The following is an 18,784-nucleotide window of genomic DNA, read 5'->3' as shown; positions in this document are numbered from 1 at the left end:
ACTAGTTTGCCCTTGTTAAGAATCTCCTAAAGTAATCTTAAACACGATATCACAAACAAATAACCAACTAGTTAACATCTCGTAGTGTGGATAACATCTACGAGTTAAAATCAGACTCATCAATTCCTGGTTTTCATTAAGTTTCGATACACCGAAACATCGTGATAATGCAGTGAAATAATTATTATACTCTTATGATGGACTTTCACTCTTTTGGTAGCTAGAACACCTGTTTATGATGATTACAGTTAGGGTCTTTAAGTCTACAGAGTATAAGAAGAGAAGCATATTAAACAACTTCGTGTGCGACACATGAGAGTAATAGTGCAGTAGTTTGGAAAAAAAGGCTATGTAATTCAGTTTGTTATACGTTAAATAGTGAAAACGTAACGGATCTGTTGAAGAATCTTTTGAAACTCAAGCTAGTGGTAAAGTATCATAACATTCCCAGAAAACAAGGAGGCTGTCTCTGACATGAAATTTTCATTTTACTAAGTTGTATAATGAAAGTACCTGCAATTATCTGACCCAGAAACGTTTCACTGCTGTTACTGAGAAGTTCCTAGTTTATAAACAGTGGTCATCTTTTTACAACTACTAAATTTGGGAAATAAGTGCTTTATGTGAATCTTAAATTTGCACCTGAACCATTACTTTATCTGCAGAATAAAGCATTATGTAAATCTAAATCTTTTGAGCAAAGAGATAAAATAGCAAGACAGCTATATGCAAAACATATTTTATTTATAGATTAAAGAAATCATTACAAAAAAAGAATACTACTGAAAACATTGCACAAATGAAACGCCAAGAAATTATTTAATTATCTTTTTAAGTCATTATTATTATTATTATTGTTATTATTGAACTACTTGTGTTAACTACTTGTGAAACACAATTTTTAAATACATTTTCGATTACAGTGAGCTCGTTTTTGAGATTGTGATTTCTATGACAGTCAGTGTTTGTATTAGCTAGTCATAACGCGTTTCGAAGCTTACTATAATCATCAGGTAGTACTTGTCAAAAATGCACTCAGTTTGCATTCAGTTTGTGAGCGACAAGAAGTTATCATAACTAGGCGAACATGTTTTGATTCATATTGCTGCTTTATCTGCATAGAAAAGTTTATGCAGTCAGTGTGCACAGAAATTTCCGGTGTTTACTGTTATATGGACGAAATTAAGCTAGCATGAGGTATATGAAGTTAGTTAAATTAATTTCAAGGAGGCATGAGAAAGAGGACAATTGATTACAGAAAAATGGTGGAAGGGAATTCAGTTTCCTTCAGACATGGCGGAGTTAAGCTGCTCTGTTTCATTTACACTCTTTGAACATAACAGTGCAGAAAAACAAGATGGTAGTCAAAACAGAGCTTGTTCCGATTTAAATATCGATATGATGGTTGTGGTGTTATCAGCTATCTGCAACGTCTTCCAGACATCTTGCTATCACATCACTGGTATTGGTCGAAAAAGGTATTACAAAATAAATTACAGTATAGAAATTTATTTTAAAGAATTACAAAGATATTGCTGCAACCTAGATTAATACATAATTTAAATTTTTATGTATTTTGTTTTTTAAGAATGTTGTACTTAAATTATTCAAAAAAAGGTGAGTTTTTAAACCCCATCATTTCCTTTAGGATCTAATTTTTTCTCATTTGATCAAATGCGAATTTCATTTACTCCAAGATATTCATTTTGCAGCTCTCCTTAACTATGAAGTAGTTTAAGATCGTTGTCTATTGCACCATTGTGTCCAGCTTTATTTTGTGTTTCACTGTAAGCTTTAACAAGTCTAAAGCAGTCAATGTGTTCTTTAAAATGAGTTTTAAAATGTCTGCCCATTGACCAATGTACTACTTATTACAATGATACTATTGAATTTTAGAAGACCCTGATTTGCTCAGTTCCTCTGTTGGTTGTTAGAGTTCTTAAACCAGTCTCACCCTTCAGTTGTTAGTGGCAAAAATGATCCTGGTAACTGTGTTCTTAAACAGCTTGGCTATTTTGTCTAAATTGACTCGTAAATATGATATAATTACGTACCTGGATTTTTGAATGCTGTAGGTGTTTCGATTGTGCAGTTGCACAATCACTATCGAAGAGTCTTGCAGACAATATAGAAAGTCTATAAACCACCACTTGTGCACTCAAAAAGTTTTTGTAATTGTCCTTAGAACCAGCAATGCTGTTAACCAGTCCGTTGCTGAATTTTTAACACACATGCAAACACTAACAGTCCCATTTTCTCACATATTGTGCATATACTATGACCAACAGAAATGTTATTAGTCCCTTCTTATTGTTCTTTCCTTTCCAAGTGCTCCATTCTCGAAGAATGTGGATCATAAAATTATTATTTAACAGATCTGTTGACAGATAGTGTTGACATTAGCAAATGCATTTAATTTTATTTTATAAAACCAATGCTGCAACATAGCTGGAAACCAAATATCAAATGAAATAACCAACTATGTAAAGCACAGTATAAAAACATCATTCACTAGCCATGTGGCATTTTATAAGTCAGTAGAAATTCTCTCAACTCTCGTAGAAAGACACTTGTCATAATCAGCTGTGCAGATGTAAGAATATTTCCCATCAATTCATAAGCATTTCAGTAAGTAGCACAAAGTACGTGCTCCACAGTATAATCATTTGTTTCCAAGTAATAGAGTGTCATATTTGCGATGCTTTCTACAAAGGAATGTCAATATCGAGGTTAATGGCCTCTTTTTTTCTGCACCTAATGGCTTTTTCTCCAGGTGGCTGGCGCAACTGGGAGCCCACAACACATTACATCAAGGTCACTTAGCTTTCTTACCAAAATATTTACGCCAGCAGTTTGCGGTAGAGTGACAGTCTCACTTAAAAAAATATCACAGGTCGAGAATTTGCGTTACAAATCCTATAAATATAACAGTGTCCAAAAATTTTTTGTCGTCATTGTGATACATTCACGCATTTACACATATTTCATAACTCTTACAGTACGATTCTTGGTTTCCAACATCCTTTTTCTCAAATCAGAGTCCCTAACCACTACCCCTTATTCCTTACCTTATTACACATATACATATCGTCGACACTTCCTCAAACTTTCATCATAATGAACACATAGCATAATCAGATTCCTCATATAGCATCAACTTATTGATCATAAACATACCTCACAGCATAATATACATCATAGTTGTAATAATAACATCGTAAAACCCCAGCCACATCTCAAGAACGTCGTAGCTTTCTGCAATAATTTCAAAACCTAAAAAAAAATCTCTGCTCATTTCAATAGAGTCATCAACCTCAAATGTACTTTAAAAATCATGATCCCAGAGAAATATGATACCGATGAGTAAAGTTGTATAAGCAAATATCATATTAGGTATGGGTCCTAGGGCTCACTACACACTTAGTACACAAAATAGGCGTGTACCCCCATGAAGATTAATGTAATTAATTATACACTCAGGTGTTACAGATTACAGCAATGGAATGAAATGTATCACGGAAAACCTTTGTATCTTTGTAATTCAAAAATCTTTAAAAATAAATGTTTTAAGTACAAAATTAATCACTCAAATACATGTACTATAGCGCTAAACTGTGCGTCTTGTTGTAAGATAAACTCTGTCAATACTTAAGGGTAAAAAATGTGCCTAGTGTCGTAATTATCGTCGTCTGTAAGCAAAATTCTGTACAAGTCAACGTATGTACCTCGTAATAAACAAAAGCGAAATGCTATGCATATAGATATCGTAAGTTATTATGTACAGTACAGTACAGTACTATACTGTAATGTGGTTTTGTGCTACGAAAAAGGCTGTCTCATTGTAGGTATACCACAAAAGCTACTACTAAAACATGTTTTCCTTTCCAGAAGAATTCAGAAAAACTGTGCAGGTATAAAACAGATACACCACAAAAGCAACAATTTAAATTGTTTCACACATTAGCAGCGTCGTAATATAATCGTCTAGCTGTCAAATAAACTAAACACTGTGTCGTCTGGTATCTCTCAGAAAGTACTTTAAATCCATAATGTTTTTTCAAGCAAACCAAAATGTTGCATTAAAATCTCATTAGCAGTATATGTTCTAAGTATGTAAGCCTTATAATCGTTACGTAATCGTGAAACTAACAAGCTAGAATCGACACACACAATAACACTGTGTCGTCTGTTCACTACAAAAATGCATTCGTAATTACTGTCCAAAATCAGTTGCCCAGATTCTTGACTGGATAGTTAACTTTAAATCATTGTTGCATGTTAATACACTCCTGGAAATGGAAAAAGGAACACATTGACACCGGTGTGTCAGACCCACCATACTTGCTCCGTACACTGCGAGACGGCTGTACAAGCAATGATCACACGCACGGCACAGCGGACACACCAGGAACCGCGGTGTTGGCCATCGAATGGCGCTAGCTGCGCAGCATTTGTGCACCGCCGCCGTCAGTGTCAGCCAGTTTGCCGTGGCATACGGAGCTCCATCGCAGTCTTTAACACTGGTAGCATGCCGCGACAGCGTGGACGTGAACCGTATGTGCAGTTGACGGACTTTGAGCAAGGGCGTATAGTGGGCATGCGGGAGGCCGGGTGGACGTACCACCGAATTGCCCAACACGTGGGGCGTGAGGTCTCCACAGTACATCGATGTTGTCGCCAGTAGTCGGCGGAAGTGCACGTACCCGTCGACCTGGGACCGAACTGCAGCGACGCACGGATGCACGCCAAGACCGTAGGATCGTACGCAGTGCCGTAGGGGACTGCACCGCCACTTCCCAGCAAATTAGGGACACTGTTGCTCCTGGGGTATCGGCGACAACCATTCGCAACCGTCTCCATGAAGCTGGGCTACGGTCCCGCACACCGTTAGGCCGTCTTCCGCTCACGCCCCAACATGGTGCAGCCCGCCTCCAGTGGTGTCGCGACAGGCGTGAATGGAGGGACGAATGGAGACGTGTCGTCTTCAGCGATGAGAGTCGCTTCTGCCTTGGTGCCAATGATGGTCGTATGCGTGTTTGGCGCCGTGCAGGTGAGCGCCACAATCAGGACTGCATACGACCGAGGCACACAGGGCCAACACCCGGCATCATGGTGTGGGGAGCGATCTCCTACACTGGCCGTACACTGCTGGTGATCGTCGAGGGGACACTGAATAGTGCACGGTACATCCGAACCGTCATCGAACCCATCGTTCTACCATTCCTAGACCGGCAAGGGAACTTGCTGTTCCAACAGGACAATGCACGTCCGCATGTATCCCGTGCCACCCAACGTGCTCTAGAAGGTGTAAGTCAACTACGCTGGCCAGCAAGATCTCCGGATCTGTCCCCCATTGAGCATGTTTGGGACTGGATGAAGCGTCGTCTCACGCGGTCTGCACGTCCAGCACGAACGCTGGTCCAGCTGAGGCGCCAGGTGGAAATGGCATGGCAAGCCGATCCACAGGACTACATCCAGCATCTCTACGATCGTCTCCATGGGAGAATAACAGCCTGCATTGCTGCGAAAGGTGGATATACACTGTACTAGTGCCGACATTGTGCATCCTCTGTTGCCTGTGTCTATGTGCCTGTGGTTCTGTCAGTGTGATCATGTGATGTATCTGACCCCAGGAATGTGTCAATAAAGTTTCCCCTTCCTGGGACAATGAATTCACGGTGTTCTTATTTCAATTTCCAGGAGTGTAGTTTCTAAGTGTGTCAGAGCGTACTAGTAATGTGAAGTGAAAAATTTTATAGCAAGACTATGTTAAAAAGCAGATTATCTCTCAATAAACGGTTTTACATGTGAAATGTGGTGCAATCCTTTACCCTTTCTAGTGCGCAGAGTTTCAACTAGTACGCAGTTATCATGCGGTATACGTCGGTAAAGAATACTGGAAATTTTCTCAAGGTTAGCGTCTATGTTACTTATGTCTGAGCCAGCCGGCGCACGTGGCTGCCTCCGGTGCGAGTCATTGTCTGTCATTTGTAGGCGCGCATCGTTATTGGGATTATGAGATCTATCTTGTACAAATTCACCTTACTGAGAGTGCCCTGCTCTGTTTGAATGGCCCCAGTTCTGTTTGAAATCTCGTCTATGTGACCTGTAATTGTTGTGTTCCTGTTTTCGCATTCCGCGATTGTCAGTGTCAATTTCTAATTCTTGTAACAGTTCCTGAAAAGCTTCAATGTCGTCTTTGCATCGTCCTGCCAAAATAATATGTCGTAAATGTTCAGGCAATTTCATTAAGCAAATGTGGATGAATTCTGTGGGGCTGTATGGGTTTGAAAGATACTGATTCTTATGTAACATGTCTTCAAAATATTTCACAAGACTGGAAAATTCAGATTGTTCGAAATGTTTCATCATTATGATGCTATGTTTTACTCAGTCTTGTGTAGCTTGAGACCAATATGCTGAGAGGAAGGCATGATAAAATTCTCCTTCACTGTGACAATCGTGAATGACCGATCGCATTCTTATAGCTGGTTCATTCTCTAAGTAGCCACACATAAATGCTAATCTGTGCTCTAATGACCAGTTGAGAGGAAAACAATGAGAGAATTGATGAAGCCACGCTTGTGGATGAATGTCGTGGCCAGAATTCTTAAATGTTTTGAATTTACGTGTAGTAATGAACAGCTTATAGTCAAAATCATCATGTCGGCGAGTCGCATATCGGTCATTATTACTTCGTTTCGTCGGTTCCATCTCAAAATTCGGTGTACCTTGTGAATTTCTTTCGTAATTTCCCAAGTGCCCTGTGTTATTATTTTGTGGCTGCTCCGTATTTCCATGTCCGTCTTCCTGTACTGGAGCGCGAGTGTCCTCTGAAATATGTAATTCTTGTATTACCTGTGTCAACTGATTTTGTACTTCCCAGATTTCTCTTTTGTATTGTGTATTGATTTGATTTTGATTTTGTTTGAATTTTCTAATTTGTTCATACTCTTCTCTGTCAGTGAAGGCTATGGGTCTTGTGTCATTCAGATCATCATCTATCTTTGTAGATAAGTTAGTGAACTTATCCGAAAGTTCGGCTACTTTCTACGATAATGAACTGATTTCCTCAGTGTGTTTTTCTGAACCAAGTTTCAGAGTGACCATTTCTGTTGAAAACGTATCTACTGTGTCCTTTAAGTTTTCCTGAGTTTTTGCAAGTTGCATAACCGAATCGGTAGATGCAACTGAGTCAGTTTTAGCTTGCAAGGTGTTGTGATTTTCATGAACAATAGTTTGCAGTTCCTTTATGGCTGCCTCGTGATTTTCATGACGCGAAAAAATAGGTTGAAAATGCTCACAGATCTGTGTTTTCACGTCATTACAGACTTTTGACATTTCGATTCGATTTTAAGTAACTCAGTGGTTAAATCTTTACGAGTTTGTTCAAGCGTTTGCTCAATTGTGATTATCTTTTGAAGATTTTGTTCCATTGCGTCTAACTTGCGAGCTGTTGCTGTGTTCGTTCCTGATTTTGTTCCATTCGTTGCATGAATTGCAATAACGATGTATTAGTGTCTGGCACTTGTTCCTTTGTGTTTAGCGGCAGTGCATAACAGGCAACATTCGCATTTTGAAAGGCAGAAATTGTTTCTTTATTTGATTGAGAAACGGGTAATGACGCAAAACCTGAATCTGCAGTATTTGCAAAATTTTGTCCTGTCATTTCGGATTCCTGAGGTGAGCTGTTGCCAACCGATCGATCGACAATGTTTCCCTGTTCACTAATTATTTCACTATCTACACAATTATTTGCCGCTTGGTCCATTTCCCTATGCACCACGGTGGTGTTGATAAGCTACACTCGTCGTCACTATCATTTCTCAATTTACTTTGGAGCCTACTGTTTTTCACACGCCATGATTATCACGTGTTTCACACGATAACAAGAAAAGCACAATTTGAAGAGCAAAAATAAGAAAACACATTAACATAGCACTGAAAATAATATCTAGTTAATCGCAAGCGCAGCTGCGAAACACTTGGTGCAAATCTACATGCATGCCACAACTGTTTTACTGTAAAACAATGAAAGACTACAACTACAAAGGAGATTCTGTCTATAATTACGCTGTAGCAATAAACAATAGCTACACTAATTACACACTCTACAAGAAAAAATCAGAAGATTACAGTGAGGTATCCTCGGCTAAGGGTCGACATGTGAAACCTCCCCTTAGAAAAATCTATGAATGATTGTGCTGATAAACCCCTTACGTTATTTGATTTTCAAACAGCTGAGCTAAACTGAACGTGCACAGACATTTCTCTCTTTACTTATTCAGATCATCAGTAAAGTGACACACAATATTTTTTGCGCAACGCAGTGTGACTTTCAATAATCCCTATAAAAGAATGGCCCTGACCAACAATAACCTATACCTTTCATGAATCACTTACCTCACAAAAATCTTCGTTACTCGAATTACTCCAATATAGCGAGCGCCAATACTGCCAGCTAAATAAAAGATTCTAACTACTGATGTCACTAGCTACTGATAGCCATAGTTAGCAAATGAAAGATTTTGATAGAGAACAAACAATTTATTTACCTTAATAGTGTTCAAAAGTCATAATGTATATATCAGTTCATGACAGCCAGTCTTACAAATTTACTGTTTCTGATGAACACACGTCCAGATCATCCGCTCTCAAAACTCCGCCATCTCCCTCCCCACATCCACCACTGCTGGTGGCACACCTCCAACTGAGCAACGCTACGCGCAGTTAACAGCCAACTGCCCAACATTACAATAGCGAATATTTCAACAATGCCAACCAGCCACAGACTGAACACAGCACAGCGATTTTCATATAGAGCGCGACATGGCGTTGCCAACATGAAAACCTAAAGAGCCTACTTACAACAGTACTGCAAATGTCTCTTGTTAATAGGAAACATGTTTTGGTCAACAGCTTCCTCAGTGTAACATTCAACTTCTGTGAGGGGTCACGTGAGATTTCATGTATGTGATTATTCTGAAAGAAATCAATTATCTTATTTATATATTCTCATTTGTCTATAAGCACTAGTGTAGAATTTTCATCAGCTTTCACAGCCTGTGCATTGCTCCTTGAGCTTCATGTTGAGATTCTTAAGCAACTGTTCCTGTTCCTTAGCAGCTTTTTCCGGCTTTTATTATGAGTAGGGTTTCTCTATTAATTTATTTGCTTTGTGACATATTACTGTTTGTTCATATTTGTAAAATTTTGATATATCAGCTGTATTTTTATTCAGAAAATTATTTCCTTGGTGTTATTCTGATTAAGTTTTGTGCTCAATACCTTGCAAAACCAGTGACGCTGTTGATAAATTTAGTAATGAAGAAAGGAGTATTCCCAAACTGCTTAAAAAGGAGCAAGGTAGTTCAGCTATTTAAAGGGGGTGCAAGGTAGATCAAGAAAACTGTAGGCCGTAAAAATCACAAGTGATTAACGACAGAATGATAACCATAATAAAGAAACAAAATACCTTAAACAAAGCATAGCATGGGTTGAGAAAAGGGAGACACACAAAGACTGTTGTCGCAGAGTTCGTAAAAAAAATAATTGAGACACTGATGAATAGATAAAAGTAGCGAGGGTATACTAAGAATTTTGCAGAGTGTTTGATTTCGTCTGTCATAGAATACTCCTAGAATACACTGCTGTGATGTAAGAGGGAAAGCTGCAAATATCATAAAAAGCGTTTATGAAAGCGAGTAGCAAGGTGGAGATAAAACACAAATCTGGAAATATTGAGAGAAATGTCTACACTGGCTTTTTGGTGGTAAAATATGGAGTAGCTCGGATTTATACCTTTTATCTTCTATGTAAATGACGTGCCCACTACAGTAAATGAAAAAGTGATTGTCCATATGGGAATTCCAACTTTACTCCTATGTAACGACTCAGGAAAGGATCTGGAAAAGAGATTCAACGTCAGTATGCAGAGTGTTGAAAGATATTTTAGAGAAAATAATATACTGATCAACAGCAAGAGAACAACATGTGTGCAGTTTCACAAAAACAGAACTTTTAGCTCAGTGGTCATTATTCTGAGCATTGGACATGTTAACGTAGAACAAATAGACTGTAACAGGTGTCTGGAAAAAGAGGTGGACAAATTCCTGACATTGCAAAATGTCGATAAACTGCTCAAAAATAAGTAGAAAATATATTCTTAGTGAAGAATATGTCCTATACAGTGGGTATGGGAGCCTCGCTAAAAATGTACTGTGGACTAATTTTGCAGCACATTTTGTAACGTATCCCAGTGGAAGCAGTACTTTCGCATTACTCGCTCATGTTACGCTCGCCTGAATAATGGACTCGTCTGTTTCTTCCAAATGCGTATTTATCACATACACTCCTGGAAATGGAAAAAAGAACACATTGACACCGGTGTGTCAGACCCACCATACTTGCTCCGGACACTGCGAGAGGGCTGTACAAGCAATGATCACACGCACGGCACAGCGGACACACCAGGAACCGCGGTGTTGGCCGTCGAATGGCGCTAGCTACGCAGCATTTGTGCACCGCCGCCGTCAGTGTCAGCCAGTTTGCCGTGGCATACGGAGCTCCATCGCAGTCTTTAACACTGGTAGCATGCCGCGACAGCGTGGACGTGAACCGTATGTGCAGTTGACGGACTTTGAGCAAGGGCGTATAGTGGGCATGCGGGAGGCCGGGTGGACGTACCACCGAATTGCCCAACACGTGGGGCGTGAGGTCTCCACAGTACATCGATGTTGTCGCCAGTAGTCGGCGGAAGTGCACGTACCCGTCGACCTGGGACCGAACTGCAGCGACGCACGGATGCACGCCAAGACCGTAGGATCCTACGCAATGCCGTAGGGGACCGCACCGCCACTTCCCAGCAAATTAGGGACACTGTTTATCCTGGGGTATCGGCGAGGGCCATTTGCAACCGTCTCCATGAAGCTGGGCTACGGTCCCGCACACCGTTAGGCCGTCTTCCGCTCACGCCCCAACATGGTGCAGCCCGCCTCCAGTGGTGTCGCGACAGGCGTGAATGGAGGGACGAATGGAGACGTGTCGTCTTCAGTGATGAGAGTCGCTTCTGCCTTGGTGCCAATGATGGTCGTATGCGTGTTTGGCGCCGTGCAGGTGAGCGCCACAATCAGGACTGCATACGACCGAGGCACACAGGGCCAACACCCGGCATCATGGTGTGGGGAGCGATCTCCTACACTGGCCGTACACCTCTGGTGATCGTCGAGGGGACACTGAATAGTGCACGGTACATCCAAACCGTCATCGAACCCATCGTTCTACCATTCCTAGACCGGCAAGGGAACTTGCTGTTCCAACAGGACAATGCACGTCCGCATGTATCCCGTGCCACCCAACGTGCTCTAGAAGGTGTAAGTCAACTACCCTGGCCAGCAAGATCTCCGGATCTGTCCCCCATTGAGCATGTTTGGAACTGGATGAAGCGTCGTCTCACGCGGTCTGCACGTCCAGCACGAACGCTGGTCCAACTGAGGCGCCAGGTAGAAATGGCATGGCAAGCCGTTCCACAGGACTACATCCAGCATCTCTACGATCGTCTCCATGGGAGAATAGCAGCCTGCATTGCTGTGAAAGGTGGATATACACTGTACTAGTGCCGACATTGTGCATGCTCTGTTGCCTGTGTCTATGTGCCTGTGGTTCTGTCAGTGTGATCATGTGATGTATCTGACCCCAGGAATGTGTCAATAAAGTTTCCCCTTCCTGGGACAATGAATTCACGGTGTTCTTATTTCAATTTCCAGGAGTGTATATGCTAAAAAAAAATGTATTGTTGTACGTCATGTATGTATCTCTTAAATTGACCAGAATGAAGAAACTATATACGAGTGACGAAGTGGCAGAATAATTTATTTAAGAATAAAGTACCCTGGTGAAAGAAGCAACCTATTTATGTTTACAAAATTTCTGGAGGCTGTGACATCTAGCAGGCAGTATATCCCTTCGCAACGATAAATGTGCAACGGTAATGAACTCATATCGTAGAAAATGTTGATTGGAATACACTCTTTCAAGTTCTGAAGTTAACATGGATAAAATATAGAGAAGGAAATATTTTGTCAACTTGCACAGAAACCAGACTGAAATTGTAAGAGCGTAGGACATGAAAGGAAGGCGGTGGTTAAGATGAGAGTGATCAGTGCTATAGCCTATCTCAAATGTTGCCCAATCTGCATACTGAGCAACCATTAAAGGAAAACAAAGAGGTATTTCTATAGGCAATTAAAGTTCGGAAAGGAGAAATAAAAAAGTACCATTGTGGATGCCACTGTAACTCTATCAGAGAGCGCACAGTTCTTGGCAGATCAGTTAAATGGTACGAACAGTGTCACCGTATAGCTGTGAACTCCGTGAGCATTACTAGGACCAACTGCATTCCTTCATACTGGATGTCGCCTCTGTCAGCGATGGCAGCTTCCAGCAGGACGCCCGTGTCGGAAGGCTAGAGTAGTTTTAAGAGCGTGATGGTGAACGCACACTGATGTCTTCGCCGCCAAATTCGCCTCATCTGAACCCGATTGAACATGTCTGGAGCACTATAGGCTGCCAGATACGAGTCAGCAAACCACCGGCCGTAACTTACATAAATTGCGTAACCTGTGTGTAGACACTTTGTGCCACACACCTCCGGAAACCTACCGAGATGTGTCTCGGAGATTCGGTGTTGCATTACGTCCAAGGTTGGGCCCAAGGGACATTTAGCAAGTAGAGGTAATGTGAACTTATTAGTGTATGTTTGTAGCACTTGGAGAGTGGATACGATGCAAGTTAAGTTCGGAAGTTGAGGCGCAAGCGGATACAGACTGTAACAAACTGTGATCTCCTCTCCAGAACAGATTCCTGTGCCAGAATCAGTCAGCAGAAGACAACCGAAGACTTTTTACGCACACAGTTTTAACACGAAAAGTCTAATGAAAACCGAACACGCGCCACAAGCGGGACCATGTAATGGTTCCATTCAAAAGTAATCACCACTCGCGTTAAGACATTTGTCCCACTGGGAGGTGAGACTAACAGTTCCTGCTTCGTAGAAAGCAGTCGGCCGCTGACGGATCCACAACCTTACTGGCTCTTACGCTTTCTCATTCTACTAAAATCAACTCAAATGCATCTCTTTCTTCATGTCACCAAAGATGTGAAAATCACACGGAGAAAGATCCGGGCTGTATGGATGATGTAGCAGTTTCTCCCAATAAAATCCCTAAAGTGTAGCCTTCGTCCGATCTGCAGTGTAGGGACGGGCGGTATCGTGCAACAAAATGATTTCATTCCTGGGCGTTTTGACTTGATGGGGGAGAGGGGGGGGGGGGAGCATTTCTGCAAAGTGTCTTCATATCGCTGTGCACTGATTGTGGTTCCAATAACTCAATGAGCAGAGAGCTCCGACTGTCGAAGAAAATTGTGATCATGGCCTTACCGGTAATTCTGTGAACAGCTTTGGATTTCTTTGGCGGAGAGAAATATGGGATGTTTCTACTGCTGGCTTTGCCGTTTGCTCTCCATCTGTTGGAATGCTATCGGACGGAATCATCCTGCTGCACGAAAACGCCGATCCCTACACTGCAAACTGGGCGAAGGCTTCACTGTACGGACTTGCTTCGGTAAAACTTCAATATCCTTCGTACACCTTGGAACTATCGCCGTGTGATGTTCACATCTTTGGCGACCTGAAGTACGACATCAGTGTACGTCGGTTTCAGTCGGACGAGGAAGCGCATGACTGGGATCTGTCAGCGGCCGACTGCATTCTACGAAACAGGAACTGATCGTCTCGCTTCCCAGTGGGATAAATGTCTCAACGCGTATCGTGATTACTTTGTAAAAATCGACATGGATTCCGCAAACAAAGATACTGCGGAACTCAGCTCGCTCGGTTCCTCCATGAGATCCACAGCGCAGTGGACAACGGCGCTCAGGCTGATGCCGTGTTCCTTGATTTCAGTAAGGCATTTGACTCCCTCCCACATTGTCGTTTAATGAAAAAAAACGAGCTTACAGAGTATTGGAGCATTGAGGTTATTCGCAGATTATGGAGTTGGCTATACCACAGTAGCAACGCCAGAAGACAAAAAGAATTTGCAGAACAACCTGCAGAGAACTGATGAATGGTGCAGGCTCTGGCAGCTGACACTGAACATAAATAAATGTAACATGATGCACATACACAGAAAAAGAAATCCACTACTGTACAGTTACAGTATTGGTGACAAACAGCTGGAGTCTGCTGCTGCCGTAAAATATCTAGGCGTAACTATAAAGAGCTACCGTAAGTGGAATGACCATATAAAACAGATAGTGGGGAAAGCAGACATCAGACTCAGATTCATCGGAAGAATCTTAAGAAAATGTAATTCATCCACGAAAGAAGTGACTTATAAGGTTCTGGTTCGCCCGATTCTTGAGTATTGTTCATCTATCTGTGATCCCCATCAGGTGGGACTGATAGAGAGGATCCAACGAAAAGCGGCGAGTTTTCTCACGGGATCGTTTAACTGGTGAGAGAGCGTTACGGGGATGCTAAACAAACTCCACTGTCATACATTACTAGAGAGGCGTTATGCATCACAGAGAGATTTAATAATGAAATTTCGGGACAGCAATTTTCAGGAGGAGTCGGACACATATTACTTCCCCCCACATACATCTCGCGTACTGTCCTCGAGGGGAAAAGTCGAGAAATTAGAGCCAATATAGAGGCTTACCGACAATCATTCTTCCCACACACTATTCGCGAGTGTAACTGGGTTGGGGGGATCAGGTAGTGGAACAGAAAGTACCCTCCGCCACACACCATTAGGTGGCTTGCTAAGTATGATGTAGATGCAGATGTACTTTCCGTGGTCCCGTCATGGCGGGTGTTCGGTTTTCGTTTGGCGGCCCCTTATACACGTATTCCGAGAGCACCCGGTTTCTTTTCTCTCACTGTTGTCACAGGATGCGTGAATTAGTGTCACAGTGGCCTCTGATCAAGAGAGAGTGCAAACTGTTCTCCTGATTTCGTGAATCGTGATTGTCTATAAATGATCAGTGACATTCCGAAGTCTCTATGGTGCAGAGTCGCATATGTGAAGTGTTTCAGAGGACGATCTGAAATGTTTAAAGAGAGCGATGGCGTTAATGACAGGGTAAAAAACGGTAGACCTGGAGCGACTGACGACAGTATTCATACCTTTTTCGCAGCACTTCAGCGAAAACTACGGAGATCGATAACGCATTTCCAGAGAAACACGCATATTTCAGAGCACTGTGGTAAAGATTTTACAGAAACCGCTGCAGTTCCGTGCATACAAAGTGTAACTCCTGCAAAATTTGCAGCCAGACAATAGAACCACAGCCGGCCGGGGTGGCCGAGCGGTTCTAGGCGCCACAGTCTGGAACAGCGCGACCGCTACGGTCGCAGGTTTGAATCCTGCCTCGGACATGGATGTGTGTGATGTCCTTAGGTTAGTTAGGTTTAAGTAGTTCTAAGTTCTAGGGGACTGATTACCTCAGCAGTTAAGTCCCATAGTGCTCAGAGCCAGCCAATAGACCCACAGGTGTTGCGTTTGCTAGGAACATTTCGATCGTATGGCATAATGGCCATGAGACCCCTTTCGGGGCAGGTAACCCACCGAGTGAAAGTCTTCCTGTTATAAGGTTTGCGGGGTTTGTTTTTGCTTATTCTTGAACTGAGAACAACTGTGTGAGGTGAAATGCCTAGTTTAATGTCGCAATGTTTCTCAACACATTACAGCGTTTCTACATCTACATCTACATGATTACTCTGCGATTAACATTTAAGTGCTTGGCAGAGGGTTCATCGAACCACAATCATACTATCTCTCTACCATTCCACACCCGCACAGCGCGCGGGAAAAACGAACACCTAAACCTTTCTATTCGAGCTCTGATTTCTTTTATTTTATTTTGATGATCATTCCTACCTATGTAGGTTGGGATCAACAAAATATTTTCGCATTCGGAAGAGAAAGCTGGTGACTGAAATTTCGTAAATAGATCTCGCCGCGACGAAAAACGTCTTTGTTTTAATGACTTCCATCCCAACTCGTGTATCCTATCTGCCACACTCTCTCCCCTATTACGTGATAATACAAAACGAGCTGCCATTTTTTGCACCCTTTCGATGTCCTCCGTCAATCCCATCTGATAAGGATCCCACACCGCGCAGCAATATTCTAACAGAGGACGAACGAGTGTAGTGTAAGCTGTCTCTTTAGTGCACTTGTTGCATCTTCTAAGTGTCCTGCCAATGAAACGCAACATTTGGCTCGCCTTTCCCACAATATTATCTATGTGGTCTTTCCAACTGAAGTTGTTCGTAATTTTAACACCCAGGTACTTAGTTGAATTGGCAGTCTTGAGAAATGTACTATTTATCGAGTAATCGAGTTCCAACAGATTTCTTTTGGAACTCATGTGGATCACCTCACACTTTTCGTGATTTAGCGTTAACTGCCACCTGCCACACCATACAGCAATCTTTTCTAAACCGCTTTGCAACTGATACTGGTCGTCGGATGACCTTACCAGACGGTAAATTACAGCATCATCTGCGAACAACCTAAGAGAGCTGCTCAGATTGTCGCCCAGGTCATTTATATAGATCAGGAACAGCAGAGGTCCCAGGACGCTTCCCTGGGGAGCACCTAATATCACTTCAGTTTTACTCGATGATTTGCCGTCTATTACTATGAATCGCGACCTTCCTGAGAGGAAATCACGAATCCAGTCGCACAGCTGAGACGATACCCCACAGGCCCGCAGCTTGATTGGAAGTCGCTTGTGAGGAACGGTGTCAAAGACTATCCGGAAATCTAGAAATACGGAATCAACTTAAGATCCCCTGTCGATAGCGGCCATTACTTCGTGCGAATAAAGAGATAGCTGCGTTGCACAAGAACGATGTTTTCTGAAACCATGCTGATTACGTATCAGTAGATCGTTCCCTTCGAGGTGATTCATAATGTTTGAACACAGTATATGCTCCAAAACCCTACTGCAAACCGACGTCAATGATATAGTCTGTAGTTCGATGGATTACTCCTACTACCCTTCTTAAACTCTGGTCCGACCTGAGCAATTTTCCAATCTGTAGGTACAGATCTATCGGTGAGAGAGCAATTTTCACACAGTTTCAACTCGCCAACATAAAAACAGCGCAATGGATAACGCATCTTGCCAACATCAAAAAGTGAAATAAGTTATACACAACAATGTTAAATATTAACTCTCTGAAAAAACATTAATTTAAGCAAATACTATGAAAGTTTAATTGGAAGTTTCTTTACATTAATCCTAAGCACAATAATATGAAAATTTAATTGGACGTTTCTTTACAAAATTGCTCCTACACATACGTTACGATGTTGGTCAGTACTACGAAAATCGTCCGATTCCGGTTCAAAGTTCGGTACTATTTAGGATGACAATCAAGTCTACCGCTGATGGTTAGTCAAGTGACACGTTTTAGCGCAAGATTACCCAAATTTACAGTGAACGCAAACTGATGAACTAACAAAGTTTACGCCTCTGCACGAGGTATTTACCTTAATTTGCAACGTGCTGCTATCTGCAAGGCCGCTCTCTTCCACTGAAATTCCTACAAAACTAATATGGCCTTTGCTGAGCTTTCCAGCAGAAACTTTCCCTATGTTTCTCGTTATACGAGACCTACTGCAATGAAGTGGAAAGTTGTGTAAAATGTTTTCTCTTTACTATTTAAATTCTTTGTATGAACTGGAGGAAAATGTTATATAATTTTGTGGCTTTCGTGTCGATATGTTAATGTATTTAAATAATAAGATTTTTGAAAAGATGTTTGTTTAGAACTATGTATAAGCTTGCTCATACCTAGGAACTTGCATTTTATAAAATGAAAAGCAACAGTATTTCCCATCTGCAACATAAGTGAGTTGGCGCGCTAGAAAAAGGTGGATGTTGCGCTCAGTCTGGGCGCGAAGTGAAAGAGCACAGTCAATTGGCAGCTAGCTACTGATAAGTCTGGTCTGGTCTGAGCAACAAGTGAGTGGCCAGCGCAAGAGCCGCGGGCAGCATCCAGTACCTGGATTAACATGGAAAGGCCTCGGATGTGTGTACGGCTATAAAATGGTGCTCTATTAGTGAAAAAGTCTCTAATACTGGAAATATCGTGGCCAAGAAGAAGATAATAGAACAAATCACATCCAGAGAAAAGACCAGGTAGCCACCACGTACTCGCCACCAAAATTGCGCCATCACTTCAGCAAATCTAAGGGGTCCGAATTTTGTCAAAGTATGAACCAGTACATTTAAGTGTTGTTTAATTTGCAATAGTCAGGCACATTATGTGAAATTTCTGCCCGATCCTTGATTTAGTTCCTCTCATGATACCTCTCAGGATCCACTCCATACAAATACTGACACCTAAGTATCCTGTGTGTTAAAATCTAATGAAAATAAATGATTGATTATTTGCACAATTCTGAATGCTAGAAGATATTTAGAGATACTGTGGTTTCAATTGAATTTAAGGGAGGAAGTTAACGTTGCATTTATGAAAACTTCTATAGTGATTGATTTTCTTTACTTCAAAGTGTTTGTGCTTTAAAGATTAACTGCATTAATTGTGTTAGTGAAAATTACTGGTTGTGTTAATGGCAATAAGACAGCATGTTGACCTGAAGTTAGTTAGAGTGTAAATGCACTTAAAGTCATACTTAAAATTATATAGAGAAAATTGCCAGCATTAATTGTTTTAAAAACCACGCAAGGTGAGTGAAATTAG

Source organism: Schistocerca gregaria, chromosome 1, assembly GCF_023897955.1.
Source record: "Schistocerca gregaria isolate iqSchGreg1 chromosome 1, iqSchGreg1.2, whole genome shotgun sequence".
Taxonomy (NCBI): Eukaryota; Metazoa; Arthropoda; class Insecta; order Orthoptera; family Acrididae; genus Schistocerca; species Schistocerca gregaria.
The sequence above is the reverse complement of the archived record's forward strand: the minus strand, read 5'-3'. Positions refer to the sequence as shown.